The 23093-nt window shown below is 34.2% G+C and overlaps 1 protein-coding gene and 1 pseudogene across 3 annotated transcripts in view; one reads left to right on the top strand and one right to left on the bottom strand.

Moving 5' to 3' along the window:
- The window catches only part of ROBO1 (roundabout guidance receptor 1), a 449796-nt gene that overhangs the window by 312236 nt on the left and 114467 nt on the right, over positions 1-23093 (bottom strand). The window lies entirely within an intron of this gene.
- Positions 8615-9045, top strand: LOC114051722 (annotated as a pseudogene).

The raw sequence follows: 23093 nt of genomic DNA, 5'->3' as shown, positions 1-23093 counted from the left end.
CTACTTCTATTAAATGGTGATAATAATTAATGTAATTATAAAAATGACTTCAAAGTGATGTTGCAAAGATGACAATATATGAATTTTAAAATAATACATACAAGCTATTTGTTTAAAAATTATTACAAGTTCAGCAACAAATGTAGTATAGATTAAAAGGGAATCACCAGAGAAGGTCAATTTTGCATCTCTGCAAATTCTTTACCACTTCTGGTAAAACAATTTTAAATGCATACTCTGTTAGTACTACATCAAGCACCAGCATTTTCATATAAAAAGGATTAGGCTTCACCATAAAAATTAAAAATGTAATTCAACTCCACAAACTAAAGGAAAAAAATGACATCTTTTTTTTAAAAAACACATTTTCTAAATATGAGTCCATTGTGCCAGCTCATTTATCACATACATAAAGGCATTGGTAAATGTCTTTTCACTCTAGAAAAAAAAAAGTGGTTCCACTGAAAAAGAAAATTAAATGACAACACTGGTAATCAGCTGCTATTCCCACAAAAAGAATCATAATACCAAAGAATCATAATCTTTAACTATAGGCCCAATGCAATTCCAGTCATGTGCTCTATCTATATAACAGAATGCCTCAATCTGTCAATTGGTATCTTGTTATGTAATAGACTGGTAAGTCATACAAATGATGAAATGAAAATTAAATCAAAGACAACTAAAATCATTACATTTTTGGTCTTATCCAAAGCCATTTTTTTAAGCTGGGCTTCAACAAGTAAAACTAAAGCATCTATCTACAAAAATATACACATTTTTAATCACGGAGAAGAATGCAAATTTAAATGTCTAAAATTCAGAACTAGAAAAGACTAATTTCAGTGATCAGACAATACTAGTTATTGACTCATGTTCTTTCTTTAGATATTAGAGGCCATTTCTCTACAATATTGGCTCCTGTAACAATTTCATATTGTCAACAGATGCTAGAATGCTGCTTATTCAGCTTACGAGATGTTGCCAGTGGAAGCTTGCTGCTTCAGGCTGTAAGTAAATTAATCCCAACAGAGCTGAGTTTTATTTGTTTCTCTAATAGCTGAGAGAAATATTGATGAGAGAAGTCTACAACTACTCCAAGTGGACAACAGACCACCAATGATCTTAAAAACTCATCTTAGAAATAATGTTAGTGGGAATAAATGTTAGTAATGCTATTTTAAGACTGTAATACCTTTAGGATATTCACCCTATAGATTCCAACAAAAATTTCTTTGTTCTTTTACTATTTAGGGTAGAAAGTACTGCTCTTATGAATATGTTTAAATAGCATGCACACATACAAAGTTCATATAAAAATAATTAAAACATAGCTAACATATACATTTTTAAAACCCTACTTTCTTTATCCAATGTGAAGATAATTGTTATTTTTTGGAATTCAGTATCTCTGATTAATTGATCTGCCTCAAGCTTCACCTTTGATGAGGTAACTTTTAGTCTAAAAGCATTCCTTTTCGTATTTATTACATTACTTTCAAGTAAAAATTTCCTCCAACCAGAATTAAAAGTCAGCAGGCTTTTACTAAAAAGGGGAACAATTCTATGGTCTCAGTGTGCCATATACTCATAGAAAAAAGGAGAAGAAAGTAAGAGACAGAATACTTTCTAGCTGTTTGACTGGAAATTCCTTTCAAATTAGTTAGTAACCATCCAGGAAAAGTGTAGTCATTTCATCTAGTACTTTAAAATTAGTGTTATCTATTCAGAAGTATAATTTTAATGGGAGGAAATTTAATATGCTGAATAGAAAGAAAGTACAGACACCCACACACACATGCAGATTATATAAAATGGCAACTCATGGCCATTTTATGAAGAAAAACAAACAGCATATGGATTTTCAGGAATTTATACAAATTGTAGAATTTTAAATTAAATCTACATTTGATTTATATTTACTTAACTTAGAAATCTGCTTCTTCATTCTACACATGGTATGCTATTTTCAAGTTACGCCATATATTTTGAAGTTTAAAAAATTGTGCTGCATTTTCTTTCAATTTGACTTCTTTAAAAGGAACAAAATTTCTGATTTTAAAATTAGAAATTTTACCATTTTTTAAAGTGCAATACTCCATTAGGTGTTATACTTTTTAGCCACTCCCTAATTACTGAGTACATATTTGTTTCTAGATGTTTAATTAAAATTACACTACTATAATAAGAATAATAACCAACAATAGCTACCATTTATAAAGTGCTTTGACATTTGCAAACTCTGATCTTCTTGGATCCAAATCCAGTGCTAGATTTATCAACTCTGCCAAGTCAGCTCTCAGAGCTGTTTTGATTTCCATTTTCCTACCTATTGATGATTTGCAATAGTTTCTTTGACAGTTGTCAATAGTTTGAATTTCTTTTTTTTTTTTTTTAACTATTTGCATCCTTTGGATAGTTGTCTATTAGAGAATGGCTCTTAAAGTTATAGACGTGTGTCATTTTGTTATTACTTTTGGATACCAGGCTTCAATCAGATATGCTTATTACTGTGAAGGTTTTATTTCCCCTCCCCCATCCATAGCTTTTCTTCTGATTTCATTAAGTTTTTCCACAAACACTATTTGAAATTTTATGTAATCAAAAATCCTCCCTAAGATAAACTCTTGTTTTCCGTCTATGTTTTATTTTTAATTATTTAATTGATTTGGTTTATTTATTTTATATTTATAATGTTTAACAATTTGGAATTTATTAAGCATATCATTTATGATGCTACTGTTAATCTATTTTCTACCAAACTGTCCTCTAGTTGTCCCAGTAGGTCTTGGCTAATGAAGGTCCAGGTGTCTTCCAGTAGTTTGTAGTCTTGGGCTTCTTCAACACTAGACATGGTGGCATTTGGGTGTTCTTTATCTAATCTATTCCTCTAATTTCCTTTTCCATTTTTTTCACTTAGGATCGGGGGCTTTTTTGATTATTAATATGCAATATTAATTGGAGACTTCATAACATAAGACCTTAAAGAGTATTTCCCCATTATTTTCCTTGTAATTCTTGATCTTTTCCCATTCTATGCAAATTTGGTATTATTTTGACTAATATTAAGTATTCACTTACTAATATGATCAATATAGCACTAAATCTACAGATTAATTCTGATAGTATCTTTTTTTTTTAACTCTGTTGGTACAACGTAGGGACAGACATTTCTAGTATTAATTCAAACAAAATCAAGCTAGTGGGCATCCTTTCTTCATCTCAATCTTAGTGAAATGCTTCTAGTATTTGTAAAAAGTAATACCAATTCTTTTTTTTTTCAAAAGGGTTTTTTTCATTAACCACTTTAGTTTGGGGGTCTCATCACTCCATGTTAGCTTATTTGGCTACCATATTTCACCTTTAGTTCATATACTGGATTTATAGGGTATCATAACTTCAAATATTTTTCACACTGCCTCATTCAGTGGAAGGACAAAAAAAAAATTGGTGACTCCATAAGAGTACAACACTAAACAACAAAGAAATCATTCTGACCCAGATATCCATTGTTATTTGACTTCCTTGTGATTTGGTAGATTCCTAAAATAAGACTAACTAGAGTATGTTTCTTTTTGGATATATAGAACTATAAGTGATGCATGGCCAGACCAGCATTCTGATCAAAATTGGCCAATTCCAGGTTGGAATATCTATGTGCTACTGTATAACTCAAAATTAGGACAAGAACTTTGGACTCTGAAGTGTTATATCACACAAGTGTAAGTCCTTACTTATTTCTTTGTTTTCCAATCAATCACTCTTAGATGTGTTTCCCAAGTAGGAACTTTGCCTATTCACCTTCACTATAAACAAAGCACTTCACTCCAATTTTATGGATGAGGAAACTGAGGCTTAGAGAAAGGAAGTGATTTGATTAACTTGATATAGCTATCATTTGTCTTAACCAGGACTGAAAAAAAAAACAGATTTTCTGACTACAAATCAGAGCTTTCTCTTCAGTGTATAGCACTGTCTCTTTCTTTGGGGTTATCAATGATTCAAATTAAGTAAACACTTGAGCATAAAAATGCACTTTGCTAGCAAACATAAAACCAGAGAACTTTCTCTACCTAAAAACAGTAATCCTTTACATTTCACAAGGCTGTCTGTGACACTTTCTTGCCTTGACTTCAAAGGAGTCTCTATGTTCAGATCGGCTCCACTGGGGCCTATAGCAAGATGAAAAACTGGCCCTGACTATTTTAGCTCATAATGAGTCAACTGCTAAAAATGTTAACAGTATGATTTTATTGATTTTTTTTAAATTCAACTTACTGTTCCCATATTGGCTATTGCATCACACCTACATGAAGATTGTAAGTCCTCAGAAAAATAACCATTCACACTTTGATTTTGTGTTTCTTATATAAGCTAATAATATAGTAGAGCCTTTTTTAAAAAAATGCGTTTTAATAGTTTTAGGAGATAAGATATGACATTTTACTCAAAACAATTATACTCATCCTACAAGGTGACTTTGCATAAAAAGCATAAATAAATTTATAGAGATAAATTCAACCTTAATGTAGTTTCTGAACATAAAAATTTAAGCAATTATTAAATTTAGTGAACCTATGAAATAACAATTTATAGATTTCATTTCTTAAAAGCTACAGAAACTAGAGAAGTTATATTTAGGTATATTACTATTCTTTATTTAAATTTAGCATATTCTAAAAAAAGAATAGAATGTTTTATTTCAGAAATTTCAAAACACTGAAAATGTGCCAAAGTAACACACTTTCTCACACATGTATCTAGAGTATCTTGTGGGAATTTGAGATGACATTCTTTTCAGAATTCACATTTCAATTTGAGTAATATTAAATAGACTTTCTTAGAGGGCAATTTCTATAAAGAAAACACACACACTAAACACACACACACATCCATGGACACAAAGGATTTTTAATTCAGGTGTATATAGTTGCTAATTTCCTATAAGACAGTGATTGATGCTTAAATGATGTTTCTTCCTAACAAAGCAAAAATATTGGAATTCGGCAACTTGACTAAGACAGAGGCTTGCTTGCTTACTTACATACTTACTTACATACTTACTGACAATTGAGCAGCTTGACAATATGGATTCCCTGATCACTGCTTTGGAACTTTTTGTTCCTAGCAGCAGAAGTCTCGTGTATGAAAGGAACACAGAAAATTGGGGGAAAAAGGAAATGGAGAGTCACTTACTACAAAAGGATTCAGCTGGAAAAGCACATCAACCATAAATTAGCATTGGTCAACAGGAACTAAAAGGAACCAGCTTGGGATAAAAAATGAAAAATAAAAATTCAGAACATCGGTATTGTACTCCAGATTAATGATTTTCTGTCATTAGCCTCACTGTGAAACTTGTTAGAGGGTGAAATTGTGAGCTGATTTTTGCTTTTCAAACCAATACTGATAATGAAATATGGGACTATGATCACATCCTATATTTCATTCATTCATTCAATTTAAGATTGCACTAAAATTTGTATTTTAAATATATAGTTTTTAATTTTAAAAAATTATTCAGATTTATAAATAAAATTCCCTCAAATAAAAGACTAATAATTAGATTCTCATAATATGAATATAATATTAAGAATAAGAATCCAAAAGACCACCAATAGATCTAGATCTGGAATGGCCCTCAGAAGCTACCCATACTAGGCAAGGCATCCCAACTTCTCTGAGCCTCAGGCTCCTTTATCTGCACTAAGAGGCCTAGAAGTGACTATGAATTGCATATTTTGCAACCAATGACATAAAAATAAAAAAAAAACCTTCAAATTCTGAAGGCCAACCACTTAATATGTTTATTATAGACAAAGAGACTGAGACTTGAGCTGTGATTTCATCAGTAGGCAGATTCCAGGTAAGAAAATCCATCAACCACTGAAGATTACTTAGCACCTTCTTTACAACTTTTAGTCCTATAGAACTGTCTAGAGCACTACAAGGTTGAGTTACTTGTGCAGGATCACCCAGCCAGTATAGGTCAGAGGAAGCACTTAAATCCTAATGTTACTGGCTTCCCAGCCAGCTCTGCACCAAGCTGACTCCAATAATGGCAAATTATAGTAATCCAAAATAAGAATATATATCCCCACTGGATTAATTATATAGATGGGGGTGGGGGAGAAGGGAAGGGACAGGCCAGAAGAAGATAACCAAATCAAAGTATCATATACCAAATTTTCAAACTACATTTTTCATTGTGGTCTCAGTGGTTCAGGCTAAATATACAATCTATCATTGTTTCTCTGAAACGCACTGGTCATTGTCACCGGAATTAAAGAACACAAAAGAGAATCATCATCTTCCTGCTATTTCTGGGTAATGTGAATATTCAAATTCAAAAACAATCTTTTGGGAAAGTTCCTTTTAATCTGATACGGTGAGGTGAAAGAAAAGGTCATGGCTTCAGATAGTATTTAAACTGATAAACATACACACACACGACAATCATATTTTGCTTAATTCATGCAGGTTTTAGCTCTAGATTAAAAGGGGGGGGGGGGGGAATCAGAGAATCTGCATGAGTTTGTAAAACAGCATGTTTCCAGGCATTTTTAGTGCTTTCTAGAGCCATTATCAATCTGTTCAGCGGTATGAAGCTAATTTTGAATAGCTTGAGGCTGAAAGCTAGGTGTAGAAATCAGAATTTTAGAAAAAAAATGTCCCAATAAATGTCAGTAGTCTACTTTTTTTTTTCTTGCTTCCATGGCAAATATTTATTCAGGTATTAATTATATTATTAAATCTACACAATCCTTTGAAGAATACAATCTGATACATTAATAGAACTAATTATAGCATGTTTTCTTCAGCAACTTAATATTCTACTCAGTAATTGAAAAAAAATCTTATTTTATAAAAGTAATATCAGAGACCATTTGGTTTTCTAACAAATCTATGTGAAGGTTTTTTCTTTGGTTGCTATTGCTAAAAAGGCTAGTCATGAGAAATAAAAAGTTTCAATAACGATAAAGATGAAAAGAGAATATCCATGTTTTGCCCAAATTTAACTCTCTATTTTTGTCATATGTTTGCTCTGGTGCTCTTTTGAAGAAAAATCTCAAAATGATCATGAGAATTGGGCTTACGGTTGGATAAGAGTTTAAAGGAAGAATGTAAAGGAAAGTTGTTAAACCCTAATCAGGTAAAGACTGTTCTGAGGAGATGAGAACACATGTTCAACAAGAGTAAATGGAAAAAACCTGTGAGAAAGGAGATAGAGGTCTTTTGATGCAAAGTGCTATTGTCTGCAGTGGGTTGTATTCACTTAGAATGCCTCAAAGAACATGTAAAATGATAATGCTAAAATGTAAAACATTAAAGTATCAGACAACTCGGTTTCAAATGGTGGATTGGAAAGCTTGAATGAAGTGAATTGTGCACTCAAAAGAAACACATCCAATTTTGTTAAACTTTTTTTAACAAAAGAGATAAATTTCAGAGACACTGAGCCTTCATGAAAAAGTTCATTGTCCTAGACTACTGAATGAAAATCAACTATGATCCCTAAGTTCTCCTATCTAGAAATTTTGTTATATAATAGTATATAAGATATATGCATTACAACAGAGATCCAAACCTATTCAGTGGTTTTATATGGAACACTTTGCATTCGAGGTAAACTATAAAATCGGTCTGATTTCTTAGGCAGGCTGGCAGTATTTGAGAGGTTGATACAACTACTTACAAACAGTAAGAGTGCTGAGGAATTGCAGGTTAAAATGGTGACATCAAAAGTTTATAAGGAACCAAGATCTCCCACATCCACTCCAGAAAAGATCTAAACAAGTACTAAGTAGAAAAATAATCAAGAACAGAAAGGAATGACAAGGAGCACATTCACTACATGGCTGGATGTCCAGAAGCCTAATCACAAAAGGAGGTTTCAATACTCCAGGTTTCAATAAAAGTTCTAAAGCCTGACAGTGAGGTGAAGAGAGAAGGCAAGACAATACATGCTTCAGAGTACTTGGAACAATAGTAAGAAACAAAGCTAACTCAATAACCAGAACCATATACCACGGGATGACTCTAAACGAAACCTGAGACCAAAAAATTTCCATGGTCTGATTAGGCCCTGTCAGAACCATGGAAGGAACCATTTCCCAGTTGGGTTTTGGGCAAAGATAAGAGACAGACCAGCAAAGGTCAATTCCCATACTGAGTCACTCAGAGAAGCAGCAAAAGCCAGGAATTACAGCAGAACAGGAAGGTACTTGAAACCATCCAGAACTTCCATGGTTGCAACATCTAGATTACAAAGGAAACAGGACCAAATGCAGCCTGCCCACTCCAAAGAGGAATGGGGCAAAGGATGACCCTAGCAAAAGAAGCTAGAGATATGAGCAAAAAGAAGAAAACATAGAACATGATGAACAAATACTATGGGAAAAGAGAAATCCAAGAGATAACCCAAAAGAAGAGAATAACTCCATAATAGAAGAAAAACATTTAAAAAAATAAAGGGGGTTTTGACCATAAGGACTCCAAAGAAAGAAGAAAGGAAGAGATAACAAATGAAATTATGATTAAAAATATAGAATTGAAAGGAAAATGTAGGAGAATAAATAGCTTAAAATAGAAGGTGGCTTTTCTCTTTTGCGACATGCCTTCCCGACTGAGGAAGACAGGGAAGCTCCGCAGGCACATCAGCCATGGCCACAGGCACACTGGCAAGCACCAGAAGCACCCCGGAGACCTCAGTAATGCAGAGGGGCTGCACCATTACCGGATCAACTTCAACAAATATCATCCAGGTTACTCTGGGAAAGTGGTTATGAGGCATTACCACTTGAAGAAGAACCAAAGCTACTGCCTAACTGTCAACCTTGATAAGCTGTGGACACTGGTCAGTGAGCAGACCAGGATTAATGCTGCCAAAACCAAGGAGGGGCTTGCCCCTATCATTAATGTTGCGAGGTCCTAGGAAAAGGGAAACTCCCCAAGCAGCCAGTCATCGTGAAGGCAAAGTTCTTCAGCAGAAGAACTGAGGAAAAAATCAAGGGTTTTGGTGGAGCCTGTGTCCTTGTGGCATAAAAATCCAATGTTATCAAATAAAACAAATGTTTTTATTAAAAAAAAATAGGTGAAAAACAGCAACTGGTGAGCAGAGACTTTAAAGTAGAGCCCCAGAGGTAGCAAACAGTAGCAGACAGAAATTAGAGATGTAAGGGCCCAATGGCAACAGACTACTGTCTGAGAATAGCTCTCAGATAGTCCAATAGCATTAGAGTGGGTACTTTCATGTGCATCAATGCTAATGTAAAACATACTGGCCCCTCCACACTGCTGTTGGTACCATGCCATAGTACAATGATTACTGTATAATATGAGTCAGCTAGTTGCCACAATAGATAGAGCACTAGATCAGAGTCAGGAAGACTTGAACTGAAATCCAGCCTCAAACACTTACTAGCTGTGTGATTCAGAGCAAGTCACTTAATCGCCACTTGCCTCTGTTTCTTCACCTGTAAAATGGGGATATTAATAGCACCTAACTCCTAAAGTTGTTGTAAGGATCAAATGAGATATTTGAAAAGAGCTTTGCAAACCTTGAGTTACTATATTTTTATTTGTTGTTTTTCTTGTTGTTATCATTACTACTACTATAATTCTCTGGGGTAGAGACCAAGAAGTGGCTTTGTAGGGAGGGGAACTGCTTTCTGGCAACAAAGACAAAGTGAAATGGAGGCAGTCCCTCAGAGACTTCTCAAGGGACTAAGATTTTATTTCTATCCTTACTCTCAATGGAGTTCCCAAAAAGAAGGTTCTGGCTAGAGGACCAAGGAATATTAACTGGGTAGTGGTACAGGGCAATTCTCCCTAACCTATGACGAGAATCAGCACTATACAGACAGTATCATTTTTGCTGTAGCCTTGATATTCCTGGTGCAGCTCCTGCTTATGGTCACCTTTTTACACTGAAATACCCACTACGAACCCCAAAGATTTGGCATCATCAACTAAATGCCCTTCATCATTTAGATCCAGGACTCAGACGTTCCTAGACCTCTCCCAGATATGCTCACTTCTTCAAGTAGCTATTATGTTGTTTTTTTTTTATTTTGGTTTTGCTATGTTTCTATGTTTTAATTTTCTTTTTACTACTTTAGTCCTGACTAGATGAAATTTCTCAAATAACAGAGAATAGAGTTGACTAATAGCTCCCCTAAATTCATGTAAGTGGTGAAAATTCTTCTAGAAATTTTAATGACCTTGCCACCAAAGAGGGGAGTGTGGTGAGAATTACTGCCCTGATGAAAGTTAGGTGAACCTTTCCTTAAAAATTATTGAGACCATCCTCAAGGTTTAGTTAGCTGAAGCTGGTGGTGTCACTTCCTGGCCACTTGAGTAAAAAACAGCAACACCAAGCTACAGGTCTGCTCCTTAATGCTTGGCTAGTGGATAATGATGGGCAAATCAAGCAACTCAAGATGCCTCCAATGCTTGTCCTTGTCAAATGTCCTTCTTCTGCTATAACTAAGGGCATCTCCTTTTGTTAACTGTTGAATGAACTATGAGGGTCTCATTTTGTTCCAGTATCAAACCTAACTTACTATTAGGCCTATATCAGGCCTATCCCAGAACAAGGAGACCGCCCCTAAAAAATATAATGAAGCAAGGAGAACTGAATGACTCCATGAGACAACAAGAAATGGTTAAAACAACAACAACAAAAAACTTGGAAAAAGAAGTCATATATACAAAAATAATTAAAGCAACGTTTTTGTGGTAATGAAAAACTAGAAATAAAGTGGGTGCTCATCAGTTCAGGAATAGCTAAATTGTGGATGTAACAGGATAGAACTGAGCCATAAGACATGGTCAAAAGGACAATTTAGAGAAGAAACCTACATAGTCTGTCCCCTTCTTACCTTTCCAGTCTTCTTAAATCTTACTCCCTCCCATTCCAGTCTCTATCCCTCCCCACCCCACCAACAACTCTTTAACAGGACACTCCCCATCTCCCAACTTTGGGCATTTTCACTGGATTTTCACTAGAATTCTCTGCCTCCTCATTTCTACCTCCTGACTTCCCTGGCTTCCTTCAAGTCCCAACTAGAATGCCTCCGTCTATAATGTTTCTTTCCTGATTGCTCTTACTACTAGCTTGGAGGCCATATCACCACATTCAGCTTTTTTTTTTTTCCATGAGAAAAATATATTCCTCCAAGTTCCAAACATACAATTAAATGTTTTTGGCCAGAACTCATTAGTAGATTACAAATGACCCAAATGATTTATACTTCTAAGAAACAGACTCTCTAATGGAGTTTAACACCTAGCTTTTCTGAAGGCTTCCTATACTGTCTAGGTTCCCCTTTCAAGTCAGAATACTTTTAATACAGAGCTTTTTCCAGAGACATCGTAACAGTGATTAAGAAAGACAGAAAACTGGATTTTTGCTACAAACAGTATGGCTCCAGTGGTAAAAACTTTGACTCAAATCTTTAACCTTAGTTTTCTCATCCATAAAATGATATATAATGTGTCCACTTCATATCAACATATTTTAGGAGTCAAAGAAATAGTTTCTGAAAATACTTTGAGACAATATGGTTACAGTACTGGTAGTAGTTTTTTGACCTGTTTCCTTCTGTTCTGTCAACATCCATCTGTGGAAAATGAAACTCACCTTCAAAAGAATGCTCTAGAAATCCCTCCTTCCCTGGGTTTTTTGTTTCTTTTAAAATGAACTAATATCTAACAAAAATATTTTCCCTAATTTCCCTAATAATTTAAATAGCATTTTTAGATCTTAATGCTAAGTCAGTTTTATAGTCACATACAGATTTTCAAAAAACTCTTTATAATGAAAGGATAGGGAATAGTTCAACAGATTTAATTTAACATAAACAATACTTTCTTACATTTATTTAGCATTTGTCCCATCAGTCTGATGAACTATACATATTTATTCATAACATTAATGAAAGATTAGCTGAGTTGATTTCAGAGTACAGAGAGAGAGAACTGAGAGGTATATCAATCCACAGACTAAAACCATTCCTAGTTGAGAAGTAAGAAACTATTGTAGGAAAAAATAAACTTTCTGCTTCATTTATCTTAAAGTGGGGGTGGGGAAGAGTATGGAAAATGGAGAGACATAAGAGGGAAGAGCTCTTATTTTAATCTTTTAAATTCTTGGCATGTACAGAATAGCATCCAGTTGCTTAAAGAAAACAACAACAACAACAACAACTACAAAACAAGCATCTCTAAAACATTACAACAATTTCCAGCAAATAGAAGCCTTGCTGTTATGGCCATTGTCACTAACATATGTGCCTGCTGGAATCTCCAAAGGCAAGAATACGGTCTTTCAAAGACTCTCATTACATCCCTGTTTTAGGCCAACTATAGTGTAAAGGTTCCATTAATCAATTAGCCATGGTCCATGCTAAGCCCCGAAAGGGAACACTAGGGGGTGGGGTGTCGGAAGAAGAGGATGGAACAAAGCTATCTATTGCAATGGAAGAGCTTTTCTTGTGCACATGCACATAGTCCATTGTTCCATTATTGAGGAAACTACATTAATCAATGTTCAGAGGCAAAATCTCTGAAATAAAGAACTGGCTGTTCACCAGTGATTTATTATAGAACCCAACATTCATCTGACATGAAACAAGTTGGTACTCTGAAATCTGCCACCACGAGTCCTACAGGCTTTGGGTTAGAGTGAGAAGGGTACTAATGTAGACCTAAAGCAGTTTCATTCAATATTCAATAGGAAAAAAGAAACCTTTGCTTGGTTAGCACTATTCTGAATATCTAAAGTCTCCAGGAAAACTAGTATCTCGATTAGGAGAATTATGAATGAACAGGAAGGCTTATGTTTACTTATTCATTTATTGTAGAAGAAGGCCTATGTGTACAGGTACAACAAAGACATACAAATAAAATTAAACTCTTGAAACTGGAAAAAATTTTCAAAACTATTCCAATAATATATCTTTTGCAGACAATTAATAATGATTAAAAGTATGTCAGAACTGGCTAGACTAAGCATTTTAATTTAAAAAATATTCAGGACCTTTTGCTTGGCTACATAAAATAGCAAATATACCATGTGAATATAGTATTAAAGCAATTAATAGGATAGGAACTAGACTTGTGGTTTCCTCAGTGTGGGGAGCTCTCAATGAGTAGCTTACTCTACCAATGGAGGTCAGCACCTTCTCTTCAATTTATAGACTGTGTTACAGAGTTCCCTAGAAAAATTAATATTACACCCACTGGATTGCCTCTTTGTATAACGGTAACCAAAAGTAAATAATTGACTGAAAATGGCCACTTTCCTACAAAGTAATAATACACATGCTAAAGAAGAGTTTATTAGTATGTTCTCAAGAAGTGAATAAATATCTCACAATTTGAATAAATGACTCATTATATAACTTCAAAATGAACAGTGTGATCTTGGGCAAATCACAGCTTCTCTGAGGTATTCTGTCAAGTACAGAATGAGACAGGTAGAGTTGTTATTGTTGTTATTGTTTATCCTTCATTTTCTAAGAGGACCAATGACATCACAGAGTGACGTGTTGACTTGCACAAGACTTGAACAAAGTTATCAGCCTCAAAGTCCAGTGGCAAGAAAAAAGTCAAAATGACCAGAGATGATCCTAGATGCAGTGGATGACCTTGATGTCGCCTATGTCTGGCCAAGCTCTAAGTGCTCCACAAAGCCTGCTTCAGCCACCCTCATAGCCATTAGAATAAATTGTCCCCACTGGCCCATTCCACTGGAAAAATCTTCACATGTTTGGAGTAGACATTCTCCTAACTCCCTCATGGATTTAAGGTTTATCAGTTACCCCTCCACCTGGTTTTGCTCATCTACCCAGATGGTTTTACTACGGTGTGGCCACTGCCACAGCATCTTCAAGCCACAGGTGAGAGACATGTAGGGTAAATGGTCTTTCAAGTACATTCCAGATCTAAATCTCTATAATCTTATGACTGTTCATATTACATATTATAGAAACTAAAACAAAAACCCAGATCAATAACAATACATACTGAATTAGCTTACACATTTTCCCCTCCTAGCAAAAACTCCCTTCATTTTCCATTTGCCAACAATTTATGGAAAAACTGCATTCTATAAAGTACATCATTCTCCTTCTATAATTCCTGCCAAGTCAGATGCTATACAGAAAATGATCTAAAACCTCTGAAACTCTGGTAAGCATAATTAAAAAACTAGAAATTTGATGGAAATAACTAGAAAATGTTCACTACTGGTCATGTTCAAATGGTTTTATCAAGTTATTGAAGGTTCATGACCAAAGAAATAGCAGTTGTTAGCAATAACTTACTAGTATTATCACACACAAAATTTCCCCTATAATAGTAAATTATGCATTTAAAATACATAGTATCTTATTAAAAATTATAATCATATTTACCCAATAAGAGAATACACATTGATTAGGCTTTGGCAAACTACACAGTCCTGTGCATGATTCTAAGATGCTCTCCCATACAAACCATGAACGTTGTTTGGCTGCAAAAAGGAACACCACAATGTATAAGGAATTAAGAGTTGTAGATGATCCAAAGAATTCTACAGCATATTGTCAATGAAAGGCATTGTTTTGAGCGAGAAGTTGCTAAAAAAAAGTCTTAACAAGGAAATGTACAATTAGAAAAAGAATTGGGCTGGTTATGTGGTGAGAGCAAGAGAAGACAAACAGAAGGACCTGTAAACTGATGCACTGCTGCTACCCAAGAAATGGTATTTAAAACTCACATTTTTAAGTAATATCTGATTGGCTAACTTTAGTAACGTTTTTCTTAAATGAAATTATGGGAAAATATGTAAGTTGGAGAATATTTAGATTTTTAAACATGGGAAGTTAAACATCAGTCATTTTTATCAACGAGAATGCAATGGTAATAATTCCTAATATCAAATAAGAGAAAACTATAATGAATGAATTCAACATTGAAAGAATTACCTGTTATTGATCTAGTCACAGTAGAATGGAAGAGGTGTTATTATAAATATATGCGCCATTGTGAACAAACAAATCAAATATTTGTTTGAAGTATAACTGCTATTATTAAATAGTAAGAGTGTAAACCAATCAGATGTCTCCATATGAAGGACCTAGGCAATGTGAGCACTTAAAATCTGTGAGTAATGGCATCATAAAGAAATCTTGGATCAAAAACCCCCATATATCCATATCACTATGAGCAACTCCCGAAGACAGCTTAACTGAAAAATCATTAATACCATAAACTAATGACAAAATATGTTTGATAAGGAAATTCCATGTTTTCAAGGCAGTGCTGCGGTCTAAAAGCCATTCTAATGGAAGTAATACATGGTCAGCATCTTGCATCTCACAGTAATTCTGCTAAAAAGGTTAACATCGTGAAAAGCCAAAATGACTAAGAACAAAGATTAATATTATTATCTCCCTCTCATTTCCCACTGCTTATGAAAGTAAGTAATGTATGAAAGAAAGTAAAGTAAGATCATGAAAGACTTTCAAGACATTCTATACTCAGAAACCAGTGTTTTAATATTTTTCTGAGCATGGGATTTAGAATTTGGTCTTTAGGGATGATCTAGCTCAGGTATCAAACACATATATGTTTGCCAGAATCAGATGAAAATGGAATTAGTAAATATTTAATAAAATACAATGCTAATTGTAGCTTTCTAAGTCAATGTGCAGTCCTCAAGGATCTGTTTCTATTAGAGTTTGTCACCATTAATCAAGTTCAATGCCCTTATTTTACAGAAAAGGTCTTGCCTAAGGTCACATACAGAGTATGAGAATATGTTAGCAGGAACAATAGTAGATCTTGCCTTGTACTTGCTGCTTGTTTCTATCAGAACTTTTCTGAGCAGAGGCCGTAGCTGACCAGTTGCTCCTTCTCTTAGCTGACATATATGCTGGTTATGAGTCTGTCCGTCTTTTCTGTCTTCTGAAACTCCACAGCATATGTTAACAGACAAATGTGGCTGTTGGCTAAACATCAAGAAATAGCAGGTAAAGCTTGTGAAAGAGTCTTCTTAGTCTTGTACACATGCACTAGAAGTGCCATATGACACCACTAAGATTACTACTCCAACCTCATGTTCCCTAGCATTTTTATCACTGTTCAGTTGAAAAGCTCAGACTAAATATGTCCCTAAGTATGGAAAGCTATAGTTCTTGATATGCTGATTTCTGACAAGGAAAATAATATACAGAGTAATATTTCTTCCACAACATCTTAACAACTTTAACAGCTTTCTGGTTATGATTGGATCTAGCAATGTTTTAAACTGCTCCAACTTCTGCCAATGTCTTAACATATTCTCTGAGGAACAAAATCTGAGCCCCTGAGGGTCAGCCCCTTGCTTTTTTTTTTTTTTTTGCTGGAATTACATGTCCTTCATCATGCATCTGCTCTCATCTCTAATCCTCATAACAAAGGGCAAATGAAGCAAAGAGAATTGGTTTGATTTAGTAAAGTTCACAAATACTAGTGAATACTAACTTTTGGTGTAAATCTGAAACTCACAGTTGTACTCATTCCCTGCATATCATAAAAAGCTTTGATACCTTCTCTGAGTATCACCATAACTGCAGGGCAACGTAGCCTATGTGGCAGGGAATTTGAGTTTATGTTAGCCTTTCCTTGCCCACAGTGTATGCCGAACTCATCATTAGCTAGTGTTGCTTGCCCTATCTCTCACAGGCAGTATCCAATTTGGTGCTCATCAAAATATGTCGGTGTATTGCTCTCACACTTGAAATTTAGCTCCAGACACATAGACTTTGAACTTGTCAGTGACAGCCTATTTCCAAAGCCAAGAACTCCAATTTGCATATAGGATACCTAGTCTCAATGTCACAAATCCTCTACTGTCAAATAAAACAGGTTGCTAGTAACCATCATTCTCTGAGAATGTAACCATTCTGATAACCATCATTCTCACAGAACTGCTCTCAAGCCTTCTAAACTATTATCAGTATATATAAAGCATAGAGGGCTTACTCAGATAAGCAAAGGTCAACAATGATACATGAGTGAGGCCACAGACTAAATCTTAAAAAATTCATTCACATTTGCACCCCATTGATCTCAGAAGGTTTAGATTAAGTTGATTTTCCTTTCTCCTAATTTTAGCTTTTCCTAATCACATATTCACAAGTGAGATGACAGAGCAGTTTATTGCTAATTGACAACTACAATCTGTTTCCTTCAACTCCAGGTCTAGGATCTTATGTATTTACATAAGAAGCATATAAAGTACTTTAAGATAAGATCAGAGACAAACAGACAGATAGATTCCTGTGTGGGGAAGTGATGGTATGAGCAATATTATCTCATACTCCCACTAGGACACTGAGAAACAAGGAAAGGCTTCTTGAAACTTCAAAGTAGTACATGTTTTTTTTTTGGTTTTGTTTTTTGTTTTTTTAGGCAATTGGGGTTAAGTGACTTGCCCAGGGTCACACAGCTAGTAGGCGTCAAGTGTCTGGTCTAAGGCCACATTTGAACTCAGGTAATCCTGACTTCAGGGCCGGTGCTCTATCCACTTCACCACCTAGCTGTCCCCAAAGTAGTACATCTTATCCAAGCTCCTCCATCAGTTTCATCAGGAAAAACTCACAGGCAACCCAAACTATAAAAAATGACACTGGACCTGATACACACAGTCTTAGTACTCACTAAGCTCAATAAAAATGGTTCAACAACAAAAATTTGAAAGAAAAAAAACATTAACAACATAAATGAAAAATACTTAAATGAGGCATCAGCATGAATGAATAGTACTAATAAATACACAACATCAAAAAAAATAGTGTTAAGACAAGTCTCACTGAAAAGGATGTTCAGAAGCTAAGTAACTAATAGGAAAGATATGCACAGATAATTTGAAAAGCAACTATCATAAGGTGAATATAAAAAAAAAAGGGTGAGCAGAAATAACTAAGGAAAAACTGTTCTCCTTCAGAACTCAGCTAAAAGAACATACCTGTCTTGTGAGGGGTATCACATTCTATCTAGCTGCACTACAATTTTATTATTTCTTGTTTTAATTATCTCATTCACCCACTAGGATAATAAGTTCCTTGAGGACAGATAACCATACTTTTTGTGTGCCCAGCATAATACACACATACATATACACACACACGAATAAAATAATAGGACCTGTGATTATGCCAGCATACAGAGCTCTTATAATTTTAACAGCTGAGAGTAATGACACAGTAAGTGGTTTTCCCTGAATTACAAAGCTAGGATTTATCAGAGGCAGAACATGAATTCAACTCATTCTGACTCAAAGATGAACTCTCTAATCCACGAAACCATACTTCCTTATCTTGAAAATATTTGGTCCTAAAAAAACAAAAACACTTTAATTAAAGGATAACAGATAATTTTAGCCAATCTATACCTCTGTGCAAAGCTGAGAAGCAATATCACACAACAGATCTTTGCTGTCTTTCCTCATCTCTAAAATAAAATTAACCTAAATTTTCCCTAAAGTTCATCCCAGATCTCACATTCTGTGACTTTGGTCATTTTGGTACCTTTACAAAAATGGGTAGCAACTTAGGAATAACCCATGAAATGAAAGGGAACAAAATTACAATTAACAGGCTCTAGTAATACCAATCTTAATCCCACACCCCACAATTTAAAAAACAGGTCTACTTTCCTACTATTGCTTCAAGTTTATCAGCTCAGGTGATCATTTATATGTTACAATTCAAACTCAACAATCCAAAACAGAAATCACTACCTCCCTCACTATATCCAAAACCTTTCTTCTGAACTTTTGCATTTTTATAGAGGGCACAACTAAACTTCTGGTACCTCAAGTTCACAACCTCAGGAATATACTCACCAATTCTTTGCTTCTCCCCCCAAATCTAATCAATTGTCATGTCTTTTTTTTTTTTTTTATTTTACCTGCCTTCACAGGTTGCTTTCTTCATTATGTCTCCACTCAGAGGAAGATCACTATAGTTATGTCTTCATTCACTAGGAAACAAAAACTATCACACCACCGTGACTAATACTGTCAAATGGCTTAACGTCAGAAATGGCTATGGTTTTATTAGTGGAAATGACATAAAAGATGCCTTGCCATCCTGCTTTGCTTCTGAAGCAGCTGACCTGAAGCTGAAACCTCCTTTTTGTGTTCCTATTAGAATATGAATTCCTTGAGAAGGGATTATCTCCTCTCTTCTATCACAGACTCTAAATACTTTTTTCCCCCATTCCCTCATTCAATCATCCTATCTTTGCATGTATATTAACAAACTGATCTCTTCCACATACTCTCTTGGCCTATTTGCTATTGCCTAAATTCAGATAGTGCAGTGGACAGAGTGCCAAACCTGGAGTCATGAAGACTCATCTTCCCGAGTTCAAATTTGGTCACAAATATATATTAGTTCTATGACCCTAGGCAAGTCACTTAACCTCGTTTGCCTCAATTTCCTCATCTGTAAAATGAATTGGAGAAGGAAATGGTAAACCACCCCAGTACCTTTGCCAAGAAAACCTCAGTTGAGATCACAAAGAATCGGACACAACTGAAACAAATGAACAACAAAAAAGCTTAGCACTCCATTTCCCACCTTTATGACTTTGCTCATGCCTGGAATGCACTCCTTCCTCACCTCTGCTTCTCAGGGTCCTTAGCCTATCACAGGACCTAGGCCACTATCATTACAACTTACCCCTGATTGCCTCACCAAAAGAACCAAAACAAAACAAAACAAAAAACTTACTGTGTGACCTGCCCCCCCTAAAAAAATCTATCATTATAAAAAGCCTTTTATTATTTCCTTGTTAGTCTATTCTTCCTCCTGGATGAATGTGATATATTTCCTCCAAACCAATAAAATATAAGCTGTTTAGGTAAACTCCAGGCTTTTCCTTTTTTTCTTTGAAGCCTGGATACCTAATACACAGTGCGCCCTTCAGTGAGGTAGTAGGCAGTTAACAAATGCTAATTGTATTGCATTTTAATTTATGAAATGAAAACACTTTTCAAAAATTTTTTATATATAATTTATCTAACTGAATTATCATTTATACTTCATTGTGTCTATGTGTGTGTGTGTGTGTGTGTTGGGGATTTTTAGTATGATTTTTTTTCTACTTAGTACCCAATCTTAAGATGCATTATAAATCATCTGAGTAAGACATCAAAATGGCTCATTTGAAAAGAAATGCTCAATGTAAATTACTTATTATTCCTAAATGGGATTAAGTTTGCTTTTCAATTTAAATGCCTTTCCTTATCATCTTTTCATTTAATCCCATCTGCTGATGTTCTAAATCCCACTTATTCATAAAACTGTTCACTTTATAGAACTGAACCACTAGAGGAATTTCAAAAGATATCTGCCATATTGTTACTAAATGATGCCCAAGTTATTTTCCAAGTCCTAATATATTTTCTTACTAAAGTAAAGCTGAACCACCAAAGTTGAACAGAACTGGCTGACTAATCATGAGAATGTTCCTAATTTTTAACATATTAACTGCATTTATTTTAATTTTTCAAACTTAAAATAAAAGAAAGATAAACTTAAAGGAAGACATAACATTAAGCATTTAAACATCAATAGAAAAGACAGAAAAAACATCATTTGGCTAGCAAAATTTACCAAATGATTTAAGGGCTTTGTAATCTTTATAAATGATTTTACTTTTTATCACAAGTTATAGTAATTTTCCCCCCTAAAAGGCACAACACTGATCCCTGAAAAAGAAATATTGTCTTAAAATTTATAATAGTCATAAATTACCAGGTGTTATTCCAACTCTTAAATTTTGTCAATAATTATATATAATTTTACATATTTTATATTATTATATTAAAATTTCAAAACTTTTCAACAAAAGAATGAACACTGGTAAACTGCCTTCTCTAACAACCCTATGTGCAGTTGTGCTTCATGTAGCTGGCAGAAAAGCCGCTGGGATTTTCTGGATGTGTGAGGCTATTATTTCAGGGCTTTGACAGTCAGAAATATGATCTGAGCCCCTGGAAAAACACTGAGAGCAGAAGACATGGCAATTTAAAGTCTCAACCACAAGAAAACATTTAGTTAGGCATAATTGAGTTTCTCTGAAATGAAATCAATACCAAACAGTTGTTAAATTAATATTTATTTTGTTTATTAACAAGAATCTTCATATGTATCAAAATATTTCATGATCTCTGTAATGCACACAGCTCCACATACATACAGACCATGAGATATATTATTATAAAGTCAAAATTTTTAAAAATCATTATTGCTCTAAAGTATTTCATTCACAGTTTTTTTTAGGATAGCTAATCAACTTTTAAGTTCTTAAATGTATTATCTGATGAAGAAAATTTCACTGAACTATAGGCAAAAACAGACTGACAAATTTAGTAAAAATGTTATTTATCAAATGCATCCATGTCTTCAAATTCCTATTAACATTTTCAAATCCATCCAGGAATTAGTAATAATAAAATACCTCTGTCAACACTGACAATCTCTCTTTTGCTTTTTCCTTTTATTATGTACCTATTAAAAATTAAATGCCATAATATTATAGGGGGATTTGTGTATTTACACCTATAAATTAAAGTATGGTATTTTTGGTTATATGAGATACAAGTTGGCCAGAATGGTGTTTATATCATCTTTAAAAACAGAAACTATACAGCATTAATTGATATTTAATCAATTTTCTATATAAAATTACTTTCTCATTAAATAATAATGTTATAGGAAGGAGTAATATTTAGAAGTTAACAATGCTATAGTGTTTGTTGTCATTTTGCCTTAGTTGCTTTATCAGGGAAATATGATGCTTTAAGGCCTTTTCTAGCAACTAGATTCTATGATTCTATTTAATAGGAGTTATTTTAAAAATAGCAAAATACAAAATGGTGAAAAGCATCCTTTTATTCATGGCATCTTTCTATTCTTCAACATACATCCATCTAGACATTAGTAATCTCACTAAATGGAGATAAATGGCTTATACATTTACTGCAAGTCATTTTTAGGCAAAGGCAATTTCTAGCAACATGAAGCAATGAATGGAAAGTGTCTCACCTGGCACAATGTAGTATGGAATCTTTCATATCATGTAATACTGACTCGAAGTAACTACAGAATATTGTTTGCATATGAAATGCAATAGATATGGAAAACATTCATATCTATGTCATCAAGCACAACTTCATTATGTCATAAGATCAAGTATCTGAGAGATACTGTATTGACCAATCTTGGAAAGTTAATCTATCAGTGGAAGACAATAAAAACTTTCATTCAACTAATGAACATGAATATTAAAAGTTCACCAAAATTTCTACTAGCAAAAGTTTTATGTAATTCAAAAAAGTTTTCTTTTAAAGACTGAGGCTGAAAGTACTTGTTAAAGGTCTTTTACTTCTAAGTTAACAAATATAAAAAGAAACTACATAAAGTATTAAAACTCACTACTAATTATAGATAATTTCTGATATTCTATAGGGACTTTAAAATCATGCCATTTATTTTAAAATATTCTTCCTGATTGTCAGAAAGCTTTTAAGAATGATTTTCACACTGAAACTTAAAAGGAAATTTTACCTAGATGGGACTAAGTATCTTTCTGTAACAGAAGTGATTTAAATTTGTGAAAAAAGAGGCATGTCAGGCATAAATTGGCTCCTGTCTTTTGATATTTTAGAGGATCCATTAGTTATCATGTCTTGACAGAATATACCCTCCCTTACATAGATGATACCACATCAAATGTCTACACTAATACCTTTTGTGATTGCCCCATCTTTTCTACCAGAGTGACCATTTTATCCTTGTTTTCTTTCCATCATTTACTACCTTTTTGTTGGTAAAAGAATTAGCTTTACAAAAAGAATTAAAGTTAGTAGTTCTCTCAGAAAAGAATGGTACATATTTTAAGATGATCTTTATATTCTTATGCTAGTTTTCTCATCACTAGAAGGGTAGAGGCCCCTCTGTTGAATATTTTTTGGCTGCAGCAACACATTACAACTATTTACCCAGGCTTTTGATTGGCTTCCATCAAGAAGGTTCCCGTACATTGATGAG

This window comes from Vombatus ursinus, unplaced genomic scaffold (assembly GCF_900497805.2).
Source record: "Vombatus ursinus unplaced genomic scaffold, bare-nosed wombat genome assembly UNPS02014805.1, whole genome shotgun sequence".
In the NCBI taxonomy this organism is placed as follows: domain Eukaryota; kingdom Metazoa; phylum Chordata; class Mammalia; order Diprotodontia; family Vombatidae; genus Vombatus; species Vombatus ursinus.
The sequence above is the reverse complement of the archived record's forward strand: the minus strand, read 5'-3'. Positions and strand labels throughout refer to the sequence as shown.